General features: G+C 41.1%; 1 protein-coding gene and 1 pseudogene across 24 annotated transcripts in view; both read left to right on the top strand.

Moving 5' to 3' along the window:
- RBFOX2 (RNA binding fox-1 homolog 2) overlaps positions 1–22,976 on the top strand; it is a 303,630-nt gene that overhangs the window by 126,502 nt on the left and 154,152 nt on the right. The gene's annotated exons all lie outside the window — the stretch shown is intronic.
- Positions 9,813–12,678, top strand: LOC117095950 (annotated as a pseudogene). Its single transcript, XR_004442260.1, has one exon. The product of XR_004442260.1 is annotated as an NADH dehydrogenase [ubiquinone] 1 alpha subcomplex subunit 9, mitochondrial-like (transcript).

Here is a 22,976-nt window from a genome sequence, read left to right as displayed (position 1 = left end):
CCGGCCTGGGAGACGGAGCGAGACTCCGTCTCAAAAAAAAACAAAAAACAAAAATTAGCTGGATATGGTGGTGGGCGCCTGTAATCCCAGCTACTTGGGAGACTGAGCACAAGAGTCACTTGAATCCGGGAGGTGAAGGTTGCAGTGAGCCAGAATCATGCCACTGCATTCTAGCCTGGGTAACAGAGCGAGAGACTCCATCTCAAAAAAAAAAAAAAAAAAAAAAGAATTGTAAGTTAAAGTAAAATAATTTATTGTTGAAAACATTTAGGATTAAGTTCATCTGCATATAACAGTTTCCTCTTCCCCACACAGAGTCTTAAATAAGAGAGAGATTCATTTGTCTTTCATGAAAAAGAAGTCTGGAATTAGGCAGTCCAGGATGATGTGGTGCTCTCTGGTTACCAAGAATCTAGGATCCTTACTCTTGTTTGCTTCTCTGACCGTAGGATGGGCCTAGATGATTGCTAACCTTCAGCCATCATTTCCCCCTTTCCACAAAGTAGTTTGAGAGGAAGAAAGAGGGGTGTCTCCTCCCCTACCTAAGAAAACGTCCAGGAAGTTCCACGTGACATTCTGCTTATATCTCATTGGTCGGAATTAGTCTTAGGGCCATACGTAGCTGTAGTGGAGGATGGAAGATGTAGTCCTTTTCTAGTGAAGCGTATATAGTAATATGCTAAAATGAAAACGGGGGTTTTGTTACTAAGGAAGAAGGGAAGAGAGGATATTGGGAAACCACTAGCATTCTCAGCTCCAGGGCCTATCAGAGTGACCCAACCTTATCTCTCACTTGATGTAGAAGACTATTCTGTGGCTTCCCTGGGAGATTTTCAATGAGTCTTTGCCATGTTTTCCAACAAGATGATTTTTTTCTTGAAATGTATATACCTTTATACCTTTATACAAAGTTTTTAAAAATTATTTATTTTTATTTTTTATTTTTTTATTTTTTATTTTTTATTTTTTATTTTTTTTGAGGCGGAGTCTCGCTCTGTCGCCCAGACGGGAGTGCAGTGGCCAGATCTCAGCTCACTGCAAGCTCCGCCCCCCGGGTTTCCGCCATTCTCCTGCCTCAGCCTCCCGAGTAGCTGGGACTACAGGCGCCCGCCACCACGCCCGGCTAGTTTTTGTATGTTTAGTAGAGACGGGGTTTCACCGTGTTAGCCAGGATGGTCTCGATCTCCTGACCTCGTGATCCGCCTGTCTCGGCCTCCCAAACTGCTGAGATAGAGGCGTGAGACACTGCGCCCGGCCTGTGCAAATATTTTTTTTAAAACTGAATAATACAAGATTATGATAAGGATCACTGCAGTTTCCATTTTAAGATCAACTTTGAGTTTTTTTCCAAAATTGATTAGTTTGTTGGAAATGGAGATTCAGATGGTATAGAATGAGTTTTTTGTTTTTGTTTGTTTGTTTGTTTTTGTTTGTTATTTTGGTGGGAGGGATAGAGTCTTGCTCTGTCGGCCAGGCTGGGATGCAGTGGCGTGATCTTGGCTCACTGCAGCCTCCACCTCCTGGGTTCAAGTAATTCTTGTGACTCAACCACCCGAATAGCTGGGCTAACAGGTGTGCGCCACCATGCCCGGCTAATTTTTGTATTTTTAGTAGAGATGGGGTTTCATTCTGTTGGCCAGGCTGACCTCATGACCTGAAGATATCTGCCCGCCTCGGCCCCACAAAGCGCTGGGATTACAGACATGAGCCACTATGCCAGGCCATAGAATGAGATTTTAAGTAAGAATAAAGTCTGTGTGAAATATTTAAATATCTGACCATTGGTAAAGGAAAACGTGTGATTTTTTTTCTTTAGTTTTTTGAAGCCTGGGTAAGTCATTAGATTGTACATTTCTTGGAGATAGAGAACTAGCTTTTCTAAAATGTATGATTATTGTTTTTTGAATAAATAACGTTTACATAAGTTAATATTTTAAAAGTACAAAATGGTCATGTCGTGAAAAGTTGCTCTCCCATTCCTGTCTTGAGTCCCCAGTGTCTTTCCCCTACAGGCATCGGGTGTTTTTTACTTCTTGTGTATAATTCCTCCCTTTCTTTTTTCCTCCCATTTAAAAAACCACTGGTTTTAAAACCATTGCTAAACCTTTCTTTTTTCACTTAATGACATAGGCAGTATGTATGGCTTAATGGTAAGGATACATTTTGAGAAATGTGTCGTTAGGTGACTTCATTGTGAAAACCTCATAGAATGTGAAAACTTACACAAACCTAGATGTATACCTGACTATGTATCATATATGGTACAGCCTAATGCCTTTAGGCTGCAAACCAGTACAGCATGTTACTCTACTGAATACTGTAGGCAATTGTAACACAATGGCAAATATTTGTATATTTAAACATATCTAAGCATGGAAAAGGCACAGTAAAAATATGATATTATAATCTTATGGGACCACCATGGCATATGTGAAACATTGTTAGGCAGTGCACGACTCTATTAGAGTATTTCATAATGGTATTTTAACAGCTTCCTCATCCCTCTCCCTCAAGGCTATGCTGTTCAGTGTTTCACTGTATGGGTAAGCCATAATTCATTAAACAGAAGAGTCTTATCTTACTTTCATATCTGTACCTGCTCTGTAAACAGCATTCATTCATATTCAAGGAACTGAACTCTTGAATCTGTACAGAATATTTCTCTTCCTGATGGCTGAGTATCCTGACTAGCTGAGAGGATTTCCCCTTCTTTAAGGATCAAGATATTTAAGATTCAGTCATTTCGGAAATAAATCCTTCTAAATTGTGTTGTATAACTATAAAATTTATTTCTTCTTAACAGTAACATAGTGGGCATTTTTAAATGGTTTTAGCACAGTTATCAGCATCAGTATTGTTTAGGAATATAAAAGAGTAATATTTCAGGAGGTTTTGCTGGTTTTGCCTAAGTGACACCATTTTGACATATATCATCTATCTATTTTACCTGCTTTTTACATTTTTTTTCTCTTCATCTTTCTTGTTTCCTATGTTGGCTGCCTCTAACATAGTATTCCTTTATCCTCTGGTACTTATTCCCCACTGCTTCCCAGTCCTCTTTCTTAATTTGCTTTGTAAATTTTTGGTGGAAAATTAGCCAGATAACCAGGACAGAAATATTCCTAAAATAAAAATAAATAGATTCAGAGAGAAGGTCTGATGGAGTTTCCTGCTGATGAAAACTTTGGAATGAATGTTTTGGAATTCTGGATACTTAGAGGGCCTTTTTGGTTCCTGGTTATTATGGTGTTCTAGGACAGCTCTATCTAATGGAACTTTCTATGACGATATAAATGTTTTATGTCTGCCCTATCCATTATGATAGCCACTGTCCTCACGTGGCTCTTGAGCACTTGACATGTGGCTAGTATTAACTAACTGAAATTTTAATTTTAATTAAGTTAAATTCACATAAACACATATGACAACTGGCTGCGTGTTAGACGATATAGTTCTAGGCTGTAGTTAACTAACTTATATACAGCAAGTTTGATTAGAGGAGAGCTTGAACTGGGTTACTATTATTTTATTGTGCTGAGAAGAATAAATTTATAGTTTTGGAAGGGAGACAGTTTGGAATGTAGATTATCAGGATTATCAGATTAGCTTAAAGTAAATGATTAAATTGGAACTGCCTTTTCATATTGACATTATGATTATTTCAAAGCGTAGCATTCTAAAGCCATTGATACCAGCATTTATTTGTGGTTTGTATCTGTGGCAAAGCTGTGAGTCCTTCTGGTAACTAGGGTGAAATTAGTAGCACTCTAACTTTATTTATAGGACTTGGTTAGACAGTTGCCTGAGTGCCAGAAACTCCTACAAATAACTTTGACCTTCCCTAACAAAAAGTCAAAGGATAAAACGTTTCATAGTAGAAGATCTCAGTTGTATCTGTCATACACAAAGCATTACTTTCTAATGAAGAAATCTGTAACAAAAAAAATGCATAAATAATTAAAGATTTGGTAACCGCTAGGAAGAAAATAAACAGGGCACAGTGGAAGAGAGTATAGGCTTGTGGGGAAAGACCTCCGACTAGATAGAGTGGTCTGGAGAGTTTTATTTGAGGAAGTGATATTTAAGCTGAGATCTAAAAGATAAGAAGGAGCCTGTCTTGCATATAATGAAGCTGGAATGAGGAGGGATTTCGGAAAGAGGGAATGAAGGGGTGTGGGGGAGGGGAATTGACACAAGATCAGTGTCTTTAGAACAGTGATTGAGAGGAGATATGGTATGAAGTGAGACTGGAGAAGTGGGCACCTAGCAGGTCATGTAGGACCTTAAAGACCATCATAAGGAGTTTGGAAAGAAAAAAAATGTAATGTGATGCCTGCCGTAGAAGCAGGAGAGTGGTATGATCTGGTGTTTGTTTTACAAAGTTTCTCTGGCTGCTGTGTGATGAGTGTTTTGGAAGGGAGCAACAATGAAAATGGGGGAACTAGTGTGATATTCAGGAAAGAGGTGATGGTGGCTTGGGTTAAGGTGGTGGCAGTGGAGATCAAGTGAAGGCACACACACAGAGCTTGCTATATATAGGTTGGATGTGAAGGATGAGGGTAAGGGAAGGGTTTCTGGCTTTCATAATTGTCAGGTAGTACCAGGGGACTTCAAGGGTGGTGATGGTGGAGAATTAAGGACCCAGTTTTGGGCATGTTGAGTTTGACATGCTTGTGTGACAGCTAAGTAGTCATATTGGAGCGTGGGAAGAGGTCTCTGCTGGGGGTGTAACTTGGTAGTTACCGACATGTTGATGGTATTTGAAGTAATGGGAATGGATGAGACAACTTCTAGAGAGAAGATGACTCAGGATTGAACCGCTAGGAACACTTGCCTTTTAGAGGTCTGTCGAGGGAGAAGCCATAAAAAGATACTGAAACAGTAGCCAGTGATGCATGAAAAAAACAAAAAAACAACATTGTAGTATCTCAGAAGCTAGAAGAAGAGAATGTTTTAAGAAGGTTGTCAGCTTTGTTGAATCCTGCTAAGAGGTCAGATACATGGGGAAGTAGTAGACCTTGATAAATTGATTTAATGGAGTGGAGGGCTTGGAAACTTTGTTTTGAGTAGACTGAAGAAAATGAGAGGTGAAAAAATTGAGACAGGTATAGCCAACAACTTTTTCAAGACTATTTACCCTGAAGTGGTGTGCAGGGAAATAGCAGGTAGCTGGAGGGAGATGAGGGGTCAAAGGAGAACTTTAAAAAGTAGGGTTCATTTAATCATTTACTTATTATAGGACATTAGATTTAGTGGTAAGAAGATACTGTCTGAATGCTTCTCATTTAAAATTACATACTTAGATAGCAAATTAGCTAAGAGGTTGTGTGTAGTGGCTCACGGCTGTAATCCCAGTATTTTGGGAGGCTGGGGCAGGAGGATTGCTTGAACCCAGGAGTTCAAGACTAGTCTGGGCAACATAGTGAGACCCGCCCCTTCTCTAATTTTTTTTTTTTTTTTTTTAAGTTAGCTGGGCATGGTGGCATGTGCTTGTATCCCAGCCACTTAGGAGGCTGAGGTGGGAGAATAGTTTGAAATAGTTTGAGCCCAGGAGGTCAAGGCTTCAGTGAGCCACGATCCCGCCTCTGCACTCCAGCCTGGTCAACAGAGTGAGATCCTGTCTCAAAACAAACAGACAAAAAATAAAATAAGAAAATTAGCTGAGAGTAGGTAGTGAAGAGCGAATGAGGGAGGTTTGAGGAGAAGCAAAAAAGAGTCATTTTGGGGAGTAGGAAAGCTTTCAAGGGCAGCTTTGGTGGATTGCTTGGCATCGTTGAGTGTCCATTTGAGGTTTGTGATCATGAATATATAGTGAAGTCAAGTCAGCTTGCTTATGTGATTTTTCTTCAGCAACATTCAGCTGATTGGGCACAGGCACTAGAAAAGGCAGACAATTGGATTTAACCGGGATTGGAGTTTTGTCAGATGGCAGTGATGGAGAGGACAAATGATTGAGGGTATTTGCAAGGGAGAGATTGTAATTATGGAACACAGCATCAAAATTGGACGAAGTGGGTGCAGAACCGGAGTGGGTAGGTAATGAAAAAGTGGTTGGGATGGGAGGACTTCGTGAGGTCAAAAATTGTAGGGAGGGGATACCAGAGAAAGTTAGTTAGAAGTAAGGGAAGTTCTTTGAGAGTATAATTGAAACATAATAAAGAAAGATGAGTCTTTTAAGATAATGCAGCTTTCTTTTCTTTTCTTTTTTTTTTTTTTTTTTTTTTTTGTGAGACAGAGTCTCACTCTGTGGCCCAGGCTGGAGTGCAGTGGTGCAATCTCAGCTGACTGCAACCTCTGCCTCTAGGGTTCAAGCGATTCTCCTGCCTCAGCCTCCTGAGTAGTTGAGACTACAGATGCACCACCACACCTGGCTAATGTTTGTATTTTCAGCAGAGACAGGGTTTCACCATGTTGGCCAAGCTGGTCTTGAACTCCTGACTTCAAGTGATCCACCTGCCTCAGCCTCCCAAATTGCTGGGATTATGGGTGTGAGCCACCGTGCCCAGTCAAGATAATGCAGTTTTCTGTTTTAGGGGTAGTAGCTCTGGGTTTCCTAATTACTGGGAGTAAGAGCTCTAACAAATCACTTATTTATTTGCCTTTCCCAAGAGGCTAGTTTTGAGATGGACCCCTTTCTCCATGTATACATCTAGAGCTTAGTTTAGACATTATAGAAGGTAACCACTATTCACAGAAGTTTCTGGGTCTATTCTCTTAATGACATCAGTAGTAGCAGTGTTTTGGCCAGTGCACATGTACAGTATGTGTACACCAACTCCCAAACCCTATCTCTGTCATTTGTTGTTGTTTTTTACTTTTTTCTTGAGATGAAAGTTTTACTGTGTTGCCCAGGCTGGTCTCAAACTCCTGGGCTCAATCAAACCTCCCGCCTCAGCCTCCTGAGAAGCTAGGATTACAGGCTCACACCACCACACCTGGCTTCATTTGTTATTTAAAGTCTTGGTAATGGACAGAGGTAGAGTGCAGGGTTATATCCAAGGTAAGTTTTTCAGTGATTTCTTCCAGTCTTGATTCAGTTTTGTCAGTGAATAGGTATGGTTTAGTGGAAACGATCTTGGAGTCTTAAAAACTAACGTTGAACTTTTGGCTCTTTATTCACTAGCTGTGAGACCATGAGTGTATTATGTTACCACTTTGGGCCTCAGTTTCCTTTGATCTGTGAAAAAAAAATAGGGCCTATCTTAAAGAGATATTGTGAAGATGCAATGAGATAATGCATGCAAAGTTGTGGCACATAATATGCTCTGAGTAAATAATAGCTGCTGGTGGTGTTATATTGAAATCAGCAAGTAGGAATGTTCACTGTTTTGTCTTCCACGGTGGTTTACATCCTCTAACTGGAAAATGGCAACCATATCTACTCCTTCTCCCATGAGTCTCTACTGCTGCATGTGGCCAGTGCCTCTGTCTAGACCAGCTTCTCAGATTTCAGTGTGCCTGAGAATTACCTGGGGCTTTTGTTATCATTTGATTTTGATTTTGTAAGTCTAGGGTGGGGCCTGAGATTCTTCAAATCTAAGGAGTTTCCAGTTGATGCTCATTCTGCTGATGCTGGTCCATGTGTCACATTTGAGTAGCAGAATTCTATTAGAGATTGCCTTGTGGGAATCCCTGCTATTTTAAGCTGACAGGAAGTGAGGGAAAAAGAGCCTCATTCTTTCAACTTTTTTTGTTTTTCTTTTTTTTAGTCAGATTCATAGACAATACTCATACATCTCATTTCTCTAGCTCAGTGTTGTTTTGGTGAGTCTGTATTGTCTCTACCAGTCCAGGAAGTGAAAGGGATATAAACTATGTATAGAGGGTTGCCTCAGATTTCTTACGAAAAATTTTTAGTGCCTGATTTCTCAGGTACATTTTTGAGAAATTGTGCTGGCTCCCCCGGTATACGTACTTCCCCCCACTATCCTCTTATAACCACAGAGAAACTCGTATAAAACAAGTAGCCTCCCAGCCTGGCCAACATGGTGAAACCTTGTCTCTACTAAAAATACAAAAATAGCTGGGTATGGTGGCAGGCTCCTGTAATCCCAGCTACTTGGGAGACTGAGACAGGAGAATCAGTTGAACCCGGGAGGCAGAGGTTGCAGTGAGCTGAGATCATGCCACTGCACTCCAACCTGGGTCACGGAATGAGACTCCATCTCAAAAACAAACAAACAAAACAAGTAGCCTCTTGAATTGTTGGAGTCAGAGGCAGAGAATCTAAAATGTGGCTCCAAACCCTTTCTGCCCACAAGACTCACATTACAAAATCCAGCATTTTTGAGATGTAGGAATTCAGGATGCCAGGTTAGAATTATTGGCAATACACATATTGCTGTCCCAGATTATCTGATTTTTCTTTCTCAGAAGAAAGCATGCCAGAAACTTCCTCTGTGGGCCCTCCTCAGAAGACTTTCTTCAGTGCTCAAATGGACACATTCTATCCTCTGAACTCACAGACAGGGTGATAAGCTATCAGTCACAAAGTCTGATAACATGCTCTCCTGATAGAACGAAGTGTGTATGCATCGTAATCTCTGGATAATTCTTTTTAGACTCTCTTTACAGTGTGGAGTTTTTACACCTTTTTGTCTCAATGTGAATTGTACATAGTTACAAAGCATAGCTTTCCTTATTTGACTTTGATAATTGGAAAGAAATTTTTTTCTTCTCTTACCACTTTGTTCCCCATTTTTTCTTTCTTGTTTTTTTTTTTTCTTTTTTTTTCCTTTTTTTTTAAAGGTAGAAAAATGTGAACATGCAGGAGCATGAATAAAAAAGATAACTTAAGCTTCCCTGTGGGTTTTTGGTTTTTGTATGTATTCATAAAGGAAGCGTACAGAAGAGTTTTATTTCTAACCAGACCACCTAATTTTAAAGATTATGATCAGAAAAGGAATGGATGCTTTTACAATAGGAATTTACAAGCCCTTCCTGTGGTTTCAAAGAAGTTTATGATGGTTCCACCCATGGGAGTTTCAGAGGTAGTTTTCAGAGTTTTTGTGACATATTTAAACTTTGCTTTATTTTGAGGGTTTCTTTTCTTGGTATTTTTCTCCTGCTTTGCTGCAGGGTATGTGTTTTATCGTTATGTTATGTTATGTTATGTTACGTTATGTTACGTTACGTTACGTTACGTTATGTTACGTTATGTTAGAGACAGAGTTTTGCTCTTGTTGCTCAGGCTGGGTCTCGGCTCACTGCAACCTCTGCTTCCTGGGTTCAAGCAATTCTCCTGCCTCAGGCTCCTGAGTAGCTGGGATTACAGGCATGCGCCACCATGCCCAGCTAATTTTTGTATTTTTAGTAGAGACAGGGTTTCTCATGTTGGTTAGGCTGGTCTCGACCTCAGGTGATCCTCCCGCCTCGGCCTCCCAAAGTGTTGGGATTACAGGCGTGAGCCACCGCGCCCAACCTTTTATCTTTATTCTATCCCAAACTTGATTAAAAGATAACACTATAAAGTTACAGTATGAAGATCCAGAATTTCATTATATTTATTTTATTGATACTTGGTTGAGAATGAATGACTGCCAGTGGTCTTGGTGGCTCATGAGTGTAATCCCACACTTTGGGAGGCCCAGGCAGGTGGATCACTTGAGGTCAGGAGTTTGAGACCAACCTGGGCAACATAGTGAAACCCCGTCTCTACCAAAAATACAATAAAATTAGCCAGGCATGGTGGTGTGCGCCTGTGGTCCCAGATACTCTGGAGTCTGAGGTGGAAGGATCACTTGAGCCTGGGAGGCAGAGGTTGCGATGAGGCGCGATCACGCCGTTGCACTGCAGCCTCTGGGCTACAGAGTGAGACCTGTCTCAAAAAAACAAAACAAAACAAACAAACAAAAAAAGAAAACAAAACAAAAAAAGGATTGTGGGAGAAGATGGTGGCTGCTGCACAATCCTGGGTTCCTGGGCCCTGCCACTGTCACGTTCTGCCATTACTTCAGTAGCCACATCTGTGTGTCACAGCCCATTCCATTGCCAGCTTCATCATGCCCTCATACCTCATGAGGTGGACGTTCCTCAGTCAGTAGGATCGTGGCCACTGTGTTTGGAGCAACAGGATTCCTGGGCCAATGTGTTGTCAACCACCTTGGACGCATGGGGTCACAGGTGATCATTCCCTATCGGTGTGATACATATGACATCATGCACCTTCGTCCCATGGGTGACCTGGGCTAGCTTCTGTTTCTGGAATGGGACACGAGAGATAAAGATTCTATCCGACGAGTAGTGGAACACAGCAGTGTGGTCATCAATCTTGTTGGACGAGACTGGGAAATAAAAAACTTTGATTTTGAGGATGTGTTTGTGAAGATCCCCTAAGCAATTGCTCAGGTGTCCAAGGAAGTCGAAGTTGGAAAATTCATTCATGTTTCACATCTGAATGTGAATATTAAAAGCTCTTCTGGATATTTGAGAAATAAGGCTGTTGGAGAGAAAGCAGTGAGAGATGCATTTCCAGAAGCCATTATCATAAAGCTGTTGGACATCTTTGGAAGAGAGGATAGATTCCTTAATTATTTTGCAAATATGTGTTGGTTTGGTGCTATACCCCTTGTTTCCTTGGGCTGGAAGGCAGTTAAACAACCACTATGTCGTAGATGTATCCAAAGGAATTGTTGATGCAGTTAAGGATCCTGACGCCAATGGAAAAACCTTTGCTTTCATTGGGCCAAATGGGTACCTCTTTGACCTGGTGAAGTACATCTTTGCTGTGGCTCACAGACTCTTCCTTCCGTACCCCTTGCCACGTTTTGCCTATCAGTGGATAGCAAGAGACTTTGAAATAAGCCCATTTGAGCCCTGGGCAACAAGGGATAAAGTGGAGCGGATTCACATCACAGACGTGACATTGTCTCACCTGCCCAGCTTAGAAGACCTTGGTATTCAGGCACCACCACTGGAACTCAAGGCCATCGAGATGCTGCAGCGTCAGCGCACTTACTGCTGGCTGGCTGCTGAAATTGAGGATGTGAAACCAGCCAAGACCGTCACCATTTAGTGCCTCCTGAGTAACTCTTGGTTTTGGCGTCTTTTGGGTCAGCCCATGTGGTTTGAGCACCCAGCCAGGTGGTGTTTTTAGAGAATCCTGTACACAGTGAATAGGATCCCACCATTAAAACATTTGAGGTTTAAAAAAAAGAAAGAATGAATGTCGAGTAACAACAGACTCTTCAAAGAGTTCGAAAAAATGAATCTCTTGTCAGTGTAATTTTAATATAGTTATTTAGAGTATAGTATAGGGAGTGTTGGTGACTTAAGATTTAGGGCATGAGCTATGAAACTAGAGAGGAAAGTTGTGTTTAAAAACTGATTATGGACATGTAAAAGAGTCTAAGTAACATTTTATGGAAAGTCAAGATTTTCTTTTTTATTTAGAAAATAGGCTGTCTCAGTTTCAGTCTTGGAAGTTCTTTCTCCTCTTTTGTATTAGAAATGTGGTAATCTTGCCTTCAGAAGAAGCAGAGAGGTTCTCTGTAGAGATAAAGAAAAGGTTTGGGTGAGGCCAAGAAGAATACCTGCCCCACCTTTCCAAGTTGAAGTGAGCTGGGAGTTTAAATTAAGGTGGGGGGAGAGAAAAGGTTCTTCTGCGGAAAGCATGCGTTCAGTGTGGAAGAAAAGGAAAAGTGATTCTATTTCTACCCTAAGAGGAAGAAACCCCACTATGGCAGGTGACTAAACCCAGAGCACGCACAGTGGGAATATTAGGTAGGGAGAGTGAAAGTACCTGCATGGGGCCTACCTTGAGTGTGAGACTTGTAGACCTTACTTGGAGATTTTAAAAGCAGGAAGGAGCTGTTTCAACATGTCTGAGGGGGAGCCGAAACCCTGAGGCAGCTGGAAGGTGGTTTTTGTTTGCTTTTTATTTTTATTTTTTATTTTTTGTTTTTTCTTTAATAAGTGGGAAGGAGTGGAATATTCCTCAAAACCTATTACCCTTTGAGAATGTTTTTTGCACCTACTATGTGCTAAGTACTATGCAGAAGACTCCATGGCCAAAAATAGATGAGCCAAGACGAGATGTTAGGTTTCCACCAAGGAAGATGTGCAAAGGAGAAGTGGTTTGCTATAGGAATACTTGGAGAAGTAGCCCGCAGAGGTGGTCAGTGCCATGTTACAAACACCAGGCCCCACAGAGAAAGGAGAGCTCACTCACAGCTGGGGTGTGCTTTTGGATTTGAACATGGAGAAATGGGTCAGGGAAGCAAGGAGCATGTATGGGCCTTGACATTGGCATTAGAATATGGGGGATAATTACGTGATTTTCTGAATAAAAACCATTAGGACAGGTGATTTGATAATACTTGTTCACCACTGGGCATAATGAATGAAAACTTGCCTGGCAATAGGAGGCACTTAATAAATGTTTGAACTGAACTGAAATTAGAAAACACGGTCACCAGGAACATGGCAGACCGTTTACGTAGTTATATCATTCCAACACCTCTGAAAGGAGTATTATACCTATTTTTTGGTTGAGGAAACAGAAGCCTGGACAGGCTGGAAACTTTCCCCAGGCCATAATGATATTACTTGTAGATCTAGAATTGAAACCCAGGCTGTGCACCTTAGCCTGTCTACGTGGTGAGTAAAGTGTCTGTACCATCCTAGGAGCTCATGATCCACTTGACTTTTTCAGAAACCAGGCTATGTTGATCTGAACTAGGGCAGTAGTAATAAAAAAGATGAAAAGCCTATTCAGTTTTATATCTTAAGTTTTCTTGTGTTTTAAAATCTTTTAAGATTAAGAATTATTAGTGGTGAAATGACATAAAGAATAGTGGTGTCCAGCAGACATTGTGAGAAAGGAATGTGGGCTCTGAGCAGGTTCTGTGTGTGTGCTTGGCTTCTGCAAGGGGCTCCACAGTTGGGGCAGAGGGAAAGCTTGGCTCACTCACCTGGATCTTAGAGGGCAGAGATTTTTGATTGCTTCATTCATGTTTAAAGAACTCATCTTAAACTAATGTATATCTAGCACTAGAAACTGGTGCTGGTGGTTTATAACTGACCCCACCCATCCCTGTCTTTTGCAATAATCTTTGTGAGTGGTGATTGTGTTTCTAGAAGTAGAATTACAGAGAGAGATTCCCTGAAGGCAAATACAGAGCGAGTGTGCTGTACCATCTAGTTCAGATACTCAGGGCTGGGAACTCCCAGAGAGAGAGAGAGAGAAACAGAGAGAGAGGGAGAGAGAGAGGGAGGGACGGTGGGACGGAGGGAGGGTGAGAGGGAGGAGAGAGAACAACAGAACAGTCAGCTGGAGAGGAGGGGGGAGGAGACCAGTCTTTTTTTTTTTTTTAGGATTTTTTAACTCAAGTGATTTTGGGGGGTTTCTCCCCACCTCAAACCCTTGCCCCCCAGTTCTGGCATCTTCTTTCCTACGGTTCGCTGAAGTGCCTTTTTGCAGTCCAGGATCCACTGACCGCTGAGTTTGAGCAGCCCGATCTGACATGATGTACCTCTGGGTGAGTACAGAGTGCTGTGGGTGAGGGTTTGCACTTGCACATATAAGGAGTGGAAAGCTGCGAGGTTCTGCTGTTGCACAAATGGCCTCCCCACAGAGCACAGACTGCCACATCCCCTTCTGTTCCAAGGTGTTAGGTTTTTAAAACCTAGCAGTGATTGTGACATTGTTGTTTTCCTCCCCCTGTGTTATTTATCTTGTCAGACTTAGGTGCAAGGGCTGAATTCCCTGCGCAGTACCATCCCCTGGGCTTGGTAGGTTTGGAGAAGGCAAGTGGGGCAGGTGAAGTGAGCTGGTTACTTCAGGAACTGCAGTCTTCCTGGTGGCTCAGGATCGACTTGTGTTTTGTTTTGGGGGTACTAACCTTGATAAGCCATGTCTTTAGATATTGAGAGCCAATAGGCGGCATGATTATTAATTAGGAATAAGCTTTCATAAGCTTTTATCTATTAATTATTACTATCCTTCACAGTAGTCTTGTGAAGTAGGTCACTCACTACTGTTATCAAAATTGTATGAGGAAAGTAATTAAGTCACAAAGAGTGACTTGCCCATAGTTAGAAATCAAGTCTATAGCAGGTAGAATAGTAATTAATAATCAGACATTATAAAGCATTTTATGTTTGCCAGGAATGTAGTACCTTCTATTATTGTAATTTACCGTTAATTGTAGCATTGTAGTTTGGGATGGAGGAAAACTTTCTATAACTAGAGAAGCTTGTAAATTATAAAATGTGATAACTTTTAGAGGAATGTCAGAGGAAATAATACAGAAACTGCTCCCCGCACCCGCCTGCAATTTTTAGTTGTTAAGACAAGAACATCTTATAGTCCGTTGCAAAGATGGCAGTATGTCTCTCGAGCAAACAGCTGTTGTGTGTTGCTAAGGGAGCCTACTAGATGTGATGCCCTTGGCTACTAGCCAGCTTTTTGAAAGTTTCCCTTTGCCCTTTGCCCTTCAGCCCAGATGTCTGGAATTGCAGGAACCTACTTGGCTAACGCAGGCTAAATTTATAAATTATCAGAAAGCAAATTTTAACTGCGTTTGGAGAGATGGAGCTTGTTCACAGAAGACGTATATGTATATATGTGTGTGTTGGGAGGGGCTGCTTTTCGTGCTTCTCCCTTCATGTTTGAATATGACCTTGAAATATTATTTTCTCTCCTCTATTGATTTTTTGTGTAGTCTTTGTAAGAGCTCAGAACTTTTCTGACACACTAATGTGCATTAAGTAGTTTTCGCCTCCCTGTAAACTAGTCATCTGTGCAGGCTCTTTGCAGCCTTGTGGGTGGGATTGATCAGCCCTGTTGACCTGAAGGATGGGCTGTTCTGTCTTTTGATTTGTTTGAAAGAGGAGTTATGAAAGAAAGCAAGTTGAATTAATCTCATTTTCACTCACTTATGTTTGATGAAAGCAGACAGTGACAGTCTCCTTAGTTATTTCCTTTGTGTTTACATTATGGTTATTTGTATATTTATCTCAATTGATTTTTTACTTATTAACCCCGGAACAGAGCTTCCCTACCAATGCCTCATGCCAGATTGAGATAAAAATATGCCAAGATTACTATACCCCACAACCCTTGGAGCAGCCAGCTGGGGCTTGGGAATCCCCTGGTCACTTTGATCATGTTCTCCCTAATTTGTTTACCACTTCGTGCTATAAAAAATATTTCCTATGTGTGCCATGACACCTGAAGGCTTGGGTAGCACTGCCTAGAGGGCAAAAAGCAGGTCAGCTCTATCTCTTTTATTATGTGTGTCATCTAGCCCAGTGCCTTTGTTTACTTCATTGAGGACGTGCAGAAGGAGCCATAGTGAATAATGCCCAGGTACGTAGAAGGAAACCTGGGTGGTCACGCATTCAGTGGGAGGCACAGAGGAGCTGCTGTGGACTAGGAATAGGAGATGAGCGTTTTAGTGGAGGTTTAGCCAGTACCAAGCCATGTGACTTTCGGCAGTCATTTGACTATTTTGAGACTCAGTTTCCACATCCGTAAGATGATTGAACTGAACCTCCTCATATTCTGAAATTCTGTGAAGTGAATTTTATGTAGCAGTAGATATGCCTGAAAAATGCCCAGTTCCACAAGGATGTTTAGGTCCAGGTGAACAGAGAAAACTGTCAGACATACATGTATCACCTCCATTGCTTGCTTGGTTTGGTATCAGTAATGGGTCAAAGGCACCCTTTCTGAGTATTCTAGAAAAATTACTGGACTATGTTTAGTTGTCAGTACCTCTGAATTGGTGCAGATAGACATTTTTAGAACCTGTAGAATTGAAGAGTAAAAGTTATAGCTTATCCAGGCATTTTCATTTGTGTAGTTAGATGCAGCTCATTAATTTGCTCCCATGTGTCTAGAACTCTGAGATAGAATGCTATCTTGTGCTCTCTCTGTGCTTCTTTGCCAGATTTTCTCCCAGCTTTCCTGTTGAGTCATCCTCTTTTTTAGTGAATTTGGTAGCGTCAGTTGGCAGCCTGAGGTGGTGAAAAGAATATGGGTTTCAGAAACTTCACTAGGTCTAAATCCCACCTCTGCCATTTCCAAGTGTTTGACTGTTAACAAGTTACTTAACCTCTCTGAGCCTCAGTTTCATTTGTCATATAGGGAAAATAGTAGCACTCAGGGTTGCTGTGAAGATTTGAGATCATCTGTGAAACATACTTAACGTGGTGAATGGCACACAATAGATGCTCAGTAAATAACTAGTATAAGCCAACTTTTTGCTTTGAACATTTGCATAGACAGACTACTCACCACCCCAAAGTGTTTTCTCTGTTCTGTTGAGGGTATCTTTGAATTCATATAGGGAGAACTTTGATAAACACAAACTAGTTTTTTGTGAAATATTTTCCTGCTTAATTTGTATGTTAAGTACTCATGGCTTGGGAGCCCTTGTTAAGGTTGCCTCCTGATGGAGAAAAGCCCCACTGTTTGTTGTAAACTTTTTTTTTTTGAGGTGTACAGTACTATTAAGCATTCATTGTGTCATTTATTCTCCCTCTGTCATCGCCATCATCAAAAACAGGGAGAGGAAGAGACAGACAGATATGATTCCTGTACTGAGGGAACTTACTTGTTTGATGATTGTATAATTTATATCCAATAAACATAATTATAGACCACTTACTTAAATTACCAGAAAACAGGATATGTTCTCCCTGTCTGAGCAGTCTTAGCTGGACAGACACCAGGCACTCTCTTATTCATGCTCTATGTGGGTGAACTTCTGGATTTCATTTTGAACTGTTGTTTTATCATAGATCAATTCTGTCTTCTTAGTAAATCAGTTCAGCCAACATTTAATGAATGCCCATAATGGGTAGAACCAGCTGTTGCAAATACAAAGATGATTAAAGACATAGTGCGCCCTGGCCGGCCTTAATGGCTCACATCTGTCATCCCAGCACTTTGGAAGGCCAAGGTGGGCAGATCATGAGGTCAGGAGATCGAGACCATCCTGGCAACCATGGTGAAACCCCATCTCTACTAAAAATACAAAAAATTAGCTGGGCATGGTGGCACGCACCTGTAATCCCAGCTACTCAGGAGGCTGAGGCAGGAGAATCCCTTGAACCCAGGAGGCAGAGGTTGCAGTGAGCCGAGATTGCGCCTCTGCTTTCCAGCCTGGGCAATAGAGCAAAGACATAGTGTGCCCTTAACAAATTTATAACACCATGGCAGAGAATCAATGTACACAGATAATAATGATTTTTGTATGCTATTCAAATCTGTGTATATAGATAATAATGATTCTTGTATGCTATTCAATTAACACATATAAGTGAGGTTCTTTAATGTGCTATTTCATCCTCACAACATTGCTAAGGACTAAGTATCATTATCTCTATTATACAAGTGAGGAAAGCAACTATGAGAGAGTATATGACAAGCAGTAAATGGCAGACTTGGAAACTCAATCTCATCTTTTAAAAACTATGGCTCTTATTTCATTTTACACTAGCTAATTTTGGGAGAACCTGATTTTGTTTTGTTTTATTTTATTTTATTTTAAACTGTCTATTGAATGATAATATTTAGTCCTCAGTGCACCTGGGTGTTAGCTATTATCTTCATTTTTCAGATGAGAAAGCAGATATTTCAGTAACTTGCAAAGTTATGCAGTTTGCAGTTGTCAGAGTTAGAATTTGAACTGTGGTTTGTCCATCCCTAAAACTTGCTATACCACAATTAACCTCATTTTGTATTTGTTCAGTGGTGTCCAGTTTATCAGTATAGTAGTCCCCGTTATTCATGGCTTCACTTTCTGTAGCTCTAGTTACCCAAGGTCAATCACGTTCCAAAAGTATTGAGAGAGATAAAGAAACCACATTCGTGTAACTTTTATTATAGTGTAATTATTCAATTTTGTTGTTATTTCTTACTGTGCCTAATGTACAAATTAAACTTTATCATAATATATATAGAATTCAGTACTACCCAAAGTTTCAGGCATCTACTTGGGGGTCTTGGAAGATATTTCCCACAGATGAGGGACACTACCTGTACTACCATTCAGCATGGCACAAGGCTAGAGTAGAGAAATGAAAATAAGGAAACCTGAATTCTGCTTTCTTCCCCCTTCGTTACTTGAGACAATTACTTAACTGCATATACCTTGATTTTTCAAGTTTTGAAAAAGATGTATTCTTAGGAACATTCATGGAATAATCTTAGAAAAATGCATATCAGCCATTTTAGAAATGAAGTAGTGAGTGACTGATGGCTTTATCGTAAAACTTAGAAATCACAGACTTTGAGTCAAAAGATACAATTTTAGGTCTTAGTTGTGCCATTTGTCAGTGTATCATCTTTCTAGCATGTTTCCTAATCTTTAAAATGGGACCAAGAGATTATTGAGATAACTTGTGAAAGTTTCTGGAAGTTCTTTTGTGTGAAACAAAAATAAGATAATAACAACACTTTGTTGTTCAGGTTTCACGTTAGTCATTTAGTGCTTTTTATCACTACTTTGCCACTCTAGTTGCTCTATACAGTTAGAGAACTAGACTTAATAGTAAGTTGAATTATTACAAAATGTAGACAACGGCTCAGTTCAGATAACATTTAAGATCAGATACCATGATAGGTACGGTACTTGACAATGAAAAGCCATTAAAAGATTATAAGTAGGATTGGGATTAGGGTGAAGTGAAGTTTATAATTAGATTTGTTTTTTTAAAAGATACCTACACAGATTAGAGGAGAGTAGAAGTGCAGAGAGAAGTTAGGTGATTGTCATGTCAGAGTCTGAGTAACAGGGAAGGTCATGCTAGAATGGGCTAGAGGGAAGCGGAGCTGTATTGAGAGATTCAGAAGGTAAAATTGACAGGATGTTGTAATTTAGAAGAGGACCAGGTTTTTGTAGGAGAGAAGATGAAAGGGATCATGGGTTTGGTTTTGGATTTAGTACTTGGGTAACTTTGAGATGTTCAAGAGGAAATATTGCTTACATGGCCACCTAAGTCTGGAAACAGAAGGAAAGATAGAGGCTTTCCTCCATTGTGAGAAATCTGCATGCCCCAAGCAGGTCTCATAATGGCTTAAAATGATAATGGTCTAGGGAGGAATGTAGAGCAAGAAGAGAAGTTAATGCCTGGAGAAGAATGAATTTTCTTTTCTTTTCCTTTTTGAGACGGAGTCTAGCTCTTTTACCCAACCTGGAGCACAGTGGCATGACCTTGGCTCACTGCACCCTTCACCTCCTGGATTCAAGTGATTCTCCTGCCTCAGCCTTCAAACAGCTGGGATTATAGGCACCCTCACCATGCCTGGCTAATTTTTGTAGTTTTAATAGAGACGGGGTTTCACCATGTTGGCCAGGCTGGTCTTGAACTCCCGACTTGTAGAGATCTGCCCGCCTCGGCCTCCCAGAATGCTGGGATTACAGGCCTTAGTCAGTGTGCCTGGCCAAGATTTTCAAAGGAAGCAAGGAACTAGGTTTTGGAGACCTTATTCTTGAGGAGGAAAACCAGGACATTAGGAAATCAACATAAGAGATTATGGCAAGACACTGAAAACCGTCCTTGGGTTTAGCAATATGGAGGTCATTGGTGACTTTAGCAAAGGTTATTTTGGTGGAACGACGAGGGCAGAAGCCTGAGTTTAGCAATATGGAGGTCATTGGTGACTTCAGCCCCCCTTCCCTTTCTGCCATGAGTGGAAGCAGCCAGAGAACCTCACCAGATGCAGGTGCCAATGCCACACTTCTTGCACAACCTGCAGAACTGTGAGCCAAATAAACCTCTTTTCTTTATAAATTACACAGCCTCAGGTATTCCTTTATAGCAACATTAAATGGACCAAGACAATAGCCTAGAGCAATGGGCTGTATTGTATAGCCTACGTATGTAGTAGACTAGACCATCTAGGTTGGTGTAAGCACACTTTGATGTTCTCACACAATGAAATTGCTCAGTGATGTATTTCTCAGAACACATTCCTGTTAAGTGACACATGACTACTGTATTGCAGATTTGAGGAGTGAAGCAAGGTATAAAATAGTAATCTCAAAAAAATGGGGAGTAAATTTACTACAGAAATGAAGTAGGCTTAAGATTTGTGATCATAAATTTGATGTATGTGGTGGCGAGTCAGTTGTGTGAGTTTTATCCAGCGATCTTCTGTTATTTAAATGCAGGAGAGATGTAAGTACATGGTTGGAGCTACCAAATAAGTTAGAGTAAGGGAAAGAGGACAAGGAAATTAAGATTTTTTGGAGAAGACTCTGTATAGTATGGGGCCATAGGATCTAAACTGGCTTAGGAGGGAAGTAGAACATGAGGAGTAATAGTGAAAAAGTGGTACAATCAGCCTGTAAACTAGAGATCTTAAGGAGCCTGGAGAATTGCCACAGGGATCAAACTACTATTGTAAGCAAATGCTTGATGGTGTGATAATAGAATACTTGAAATTTTTATAGGTGATGATTGTGTTAGAATATGATGCTAGGTGAATGGCTTTAGGTAAAGTGGTGGAAAAATAAGGTTGGTGCTCAAGACTTCAACAAGAAGGCCAAAGTGTTGAATCTATGTGGCTGTTGAAGTTATCAGAGTGATAAGAGAAACAATGGAGATGAAATCAGGGAGCCCTATTTAGCAGGTGATAGGTGCAGTTTGCCTGGAGGGAAGAGAAGTAGTTTGGAAGCAGTATTGGGAAAGAAGGAAGAGGATACCTAGAAGGTCCAAAACTGCATGGTAATGGGGAGTAAGGCGGATGCTTGCCCCTGCCGAGGTATGTGATGGGTAAGAGAAAAGTGTTTACTGTAGAAGCAACAGTAATCTCAGGGGCAGTCAGGTTTCCTTAGGATCAAGAGTAAAGAGAATTTCACAGAAGAGAGGTCGAGTATATAGAGGAGTTTGCTGAGAATAGCTCATGACCTCCAGGGCATGGGAAGGCAAGGAAGAGCAGGAGATGGGATCAGAGAAGGCATAGAGAACAGTTACCATTGTAGTTGTTCAGGTATGAGGTAAAAGGTTTGAGGTCAGGGTTTGACAGTGAGAATAAAGATTTTAAGTAGAGAGGAAAGTCTTATGCATGAATGCTAAAAGATAGTAAGCTTCAGTTATTTAGGAAAGCTGCCTTTACTATTTGTTTTTTTTTGTTTTTTTTTTGTTTTTTGTTTTTTGTTTTTTTTTGAGACGGAGTCTTGCTCTGTCGCCCGGGCTGGAGTGCAGTGGCCAGATCTCAGCTCACTGCAAGCTCCGCCTCCCGGGTTTACGCCATTCTCCTGCCTCAGCCTCCTGAGTAGCTGGGACTACAGGCGCCCGCCACCTCGCCCGGCTAGTTTTTGTGTATTTTTTAGTAGAGACGGGGTTTCACCGTGTTAGCCAGGATGGTCTCGATCTCCTGACCTCGTGATCCGCCCGTCTCGGCCTCCCAAAGTGCTGGGATTACAGACTTGAGCCACCGCGCCCGGCCTACTATTTGTTTTAATGTGACATTTAATGTTAAACAACTATCTCTTTTTGGTCATGTTTCAAACCAGAATATGGAACTTTGTTGTAAAATGTATAAATTAAGGACTAAATTTGGAACCAAGTAAGTAAATACTCATTGTAGATTTTAAATTGTTTGTTTGGAGAAGTAGAAAAGCAGCGTGGTTGGCCAGGCGCGGTGGCTCAAGCCTGTAATCCCAGCACTTTGGGAGGCCGAAACGGGCGGATCACGAGGTCAGGAGATCGAGGCCATCCTGGCTAACACGGTGAAGCCCCGTCTCTACTTAAAAAAAAGTACAAAAAACTAGCCGGGTGAGGTGATGGGCGCCTGCAGTCCCACCTACTCGGGAGGCTGAGGCAGGAGAATGGCGTAAACCCGGGAGGCGGAGCTTGCAGTGAGCTGAGATCCCGCCATGGCACTCCAGCCTGGGCGGCCGAGCGAGACTCCATCTCAAAAAAAAAAAAAAGAAAAAAGAAAAAAGAAAAGCAGCATGGTCAAAGCACACATATTGACAAGTGGGAAAGGGAGGGTGGAGGATTAAATGCCCAAGATACATTTCCTCTGGTCCTTTTCCCAACAACAACAAAAATCTATTTTAGGAGCAAGATGTCTTACTTCACTAACTCTCTTTTCTCCTTCTTGGTTCTAGAAAACTGTACAGTCATGTACCGCATAAAGACGTTTCAGTTAGCTATGAACTGCATCATTCATCAATACAGTTGAACGCATCAGTCAATGCAGTTCAATCCTACGGTGGTTTCCCAAGAGTGTATAAATAACAATTGTAACTTTACTGTCCCTTTTTCTGTGTTTAGATACATAAATACCATTGTGTTACGATTGCCCACAGTCTAGTATTCAGCAGTCACATGCTGTACATGTTTGTAGCCTAAGAGGAATAGGTCATACATACTGTATAGCCTAGGTGTATAGTAGGCTAGGCTATCTGAGTTTATGTAAGTACACTCTATGATGATCTCACAACTATGAAATCACCTAACAACACATTTCACAGCATGTGTTCCTGGCATTAAGCAGCACATGACTATATTGCTTTTAAAAGTTGTAATCTAGTTGAAAGCATTGCATTCCTGTTTAGAATTAGTATCTTTTTCTGAATGTGAGAACTTGGTGCTCCGCTTCACAAAAATTTTTTTTTTGCATCTTTTACTATTATTAAATAAGAGAACATATGTTACTTGTAATTGAAGGCCAGCATAGAATAGACATTCCACAGATATCGGTTGAGAAGTTAATTGGATATTCTAGGTATAATGAATTGTCTGTGTAGTAAAGTGTTCAACTAAAATAATGGGTTTGGGCCGGGTGCGGTGGCTCACACCTGTAATCCCAGCACTTTGGGAGGCTGAGGCAGGCAGATCACGAGGTCAGGAGATCGAGACCATCCTAGCTATATGGTGAAACCCTGTCTCTACTAAAAATACAAAAAATTAGCCGGGCGTGGTGGTGGGCGCCTGTAGTCCCAGCTACTCGGGAGGCTGAGGCAGGAGAATGGCGTGAACCTGGGAGGTGGAGCTTGCAGTGAGCCAAGATT

Source organism: Trachypithecus francoisi, unplaced genomic scaffold, assembly GCF_009764315.1.
Source record: "Trachypithecus francoisi isolate TF-2019V2 unplaced genomic scaffold, Tfra_2.0 Lachesis_group14, whole genome shotgun sequence".
Classification (NCBI taxonomy): Eukaryota; Metazoa; Chordata; class Mammalia; order Primates; family Cercopithecidae; genus Trachypithecus; species Trachypithecus francoisi.
This window is presented reverse-complemented; position numbering and strand designations above follow the sequence as displayed.